The sequence below is a fragment of the Peromyscus maniculatus genome, chromosome X (assembly GCF_049852395.1).
Source record: "Peromyscus maniculatus bairdii isolate BWxNUB_F1_BW_parent chromosome X, HU_Pman_BW_mat_3.1, whole genome shotgun sequence".
NCBI classification, from domain to species: Eukaryota; Metazoa; Chordata; class Mammalia; order Rodentia; family Cricetidae; genus Peromyscus; species Peromyscus maniculatus.
This window is the reverse complement of record NC_134875.1, coordinates 115,622,687-115,625,058: the sequence shown is the minus strand read 5'-3', so window position 1 is coordinate 115,625,058 and position 2,372 is coordinate 115,622,687. Positions and strand designations below refer to the sequence as shown.

The following is a 2,372-nucleotide window of genomic DNA, read 5'->3' as shown; positions in this document are numbered from 1 at the left end:
TCAAAAATAGCAAACAAAATAAACAAACAAACAGAAAGATTAAAGTTTCTTTCAGTTCACATCTTTTCAGTTTGTAGTTTTATTTTCTCATGACCTTGGCCTATGGTAAGGCAACACAACATAGTAGAGTTATTGGGGGGGGGGAACCACTCACCTCCCAGCCCAAAACAAAAGGAGTCTGGTGGCCCACAGTGTACTTCAAGAACACAACCTCAGAGTTCCAAAGTCTTCTCACTAGTCTCTATCCCTCAGATTCCACCACTTGTCAACAGCAGCGCTCTGGAGATCAGCCTTTGACATTTGGGCCTTTTGGAAATAGCCAAGATTTTGTCTCTGGGATGTTGCCCAATGTCCCCTGAGCAGTATTGCTGTATGCCATCCAGAACCAACTTCAAGTTCATCACATGATAGCAGAGGCCCCTTTTAATTCTCAAGGCCTGTTCTTTGTTTTGAGCCTAAAGAGATAATGTGGGTAGAGGAGAAAAGACCTGGGACCAAGCTTAAAGCGTGAGTGAGTCAGCACTTTGGTACACGAAAACACTTAAAGAAAACTGGATGATTAATACATAACATCCTGCCTCACACAAGAACACTTCATTTACATCTTCAAGATACTTCACAGAAATTGCAGCATTTATGGCCCTTCTGTGTCCAGCGAAGGTGCTGGTTTTGAATAGGAAAGAAATCTTTCCCAGATGTCCTCGAATAATGCCACTGATGACATTTTTCTAAGACCAGTGATGCTCCAGGCAGGGACCTGTTCTACTTTCTGTGCTGTGATAAAACACCCTGACTGAAAAGCAGTGTCGAGAGAGGCACACTATTCTAACTGAAGTCCCTTGGTGTAGTCGCATCCCAACCATAGTCAAGAGAATAAACACATCTTTGCTTGCTGCTTCATGGTCAGCTACCTTTCTCTACTCTCACATAGTTCATGGTCCAGCCCATGAAAGGATACTGCCATTCAGGGCGGGTCTTCCCATGTCAATTAACAATCAAGACATCCCCCCAACAGGCCAATCTGAATCTAGGTAATCCCTCACTAAGATTCCCTTCCCCAGTGATACAAGGTTATGTCAAGTTGACAGTTAAAAGCCACCAGCAAGAGGCCATTCTGTGGAAGTATAAGCAGGAAAACTCATGTTTTCCAGTTCTCTCCTTTCACTCCCCACTCAACAGAGAGAGGTGGGGTAGAGAATGTTTCTTTATCCTATAGCTGGTCAATGGCCTTAGCAGCCATTTATGGTACCCAAAAGAGAACTCTAAGAAGTGGGGTTAGCACACTGAGAGCTTAAAAAACGATTTGGGCATTGTATGAAAGATAGTTAGCACTCCCATTGACAAAGATGAGGAGGTCTTCAGGTCTAACAATACACATACAGTTAAGGGATCGCCACCTACTTTGTACCATCTCACCAACATGTTTCAGCTGCCTTCTGTGTCCCTCACTCAAGGCTCCCTTTCAGGCTCCTCCTATCCTCTGGTTCCCTGCACCTCCACCTTCAGACTCCTCTCCCAGATCCCAATTTATTGTGCTAATCCTGGTGCACCACAATGTGTTCCAACAAACATAACTCCTGAGAAGGACAGACCTATCTCAGATCAGGCAACACTTCTCCTCATAGCATACATCAACATAAAGTGCCATGGAGGATAAAGAAAGGCCACCCCATTATTGAGGTTCATCCTGGGTCAACTCTGATTCTTATCACTCAGCACCCAGAAAGGGTGGCTCTCCTACCTAGCCTCTGCTGTGCCAACACTTTTGAGAGGACCAGGTAGGCTGGACAAGACCCAGTGCCATTTCTTGGTTCAAGTGCCTGTAGCATCCTGGAGCCAGAGCCGAGCAAGGCTTTGACACAGTCATCCAGTGCCCCTTAGCTTACTGGCCCATTTGCACACCAGGCTTCCTTACCAGAGGCCCAGCGGTACCATTATACAGGAGAGGTGGCCATGTAATCTCTATGGGCTATGTCCGTTCCATACTGGGCAGTCCAAGGGCAGGCCTGACAACATTAGGGTCAAGTCAGGCAGCTCCAGAACAGCCCTTGGACCCCTCCCCAGACCAGTTAGACCTGTACATTTTATGAATTTTTTAACTGGGTCTTCCTATGTAGGCCAGGCTTGCCCATAATCTTCCTGCCTCAGCCTATAAAGTACTAGGATCCCAAATCTACAACAGCACACTCAACTTGCTCATAAGTGGCCAAGCCAAAGTACATTCCTTGCCTTCCTGGGGCCTCCATTCTCCTGGATAGACACGGTAATAATATAAATTGGGGGAATCAGGTAATGGAATACATGAAAGCACAAGTGGAACCATCTGGGAGAAAGAAGGAAATCAGCCAAAGGGACACATATCATATACGAAA

At 45.8% G+C, this 2,372-nt stretch overlaps 1 non-coding gene across 1 annotated transcript; it reads left to right on the top strand.

The window, feature by feature from the left end:
• The first annotated feature begins 1,307 nt into the window (after nucleotides 1–1,307).
• LOC121825952 (U6atac minor spliceosomal RNA) lies at nucleotides 1,308–1,427 on the top strand. Its single transcript, XR_006068313.1, has one exon. It is a non-coding gene; the product is annotated as a U6atac minor spliceosomal RNA (small nuclear RNA).
• The last annotated feature ends 945 nt before the right edge of the window (nucleotides 1,428–2,372 follow it).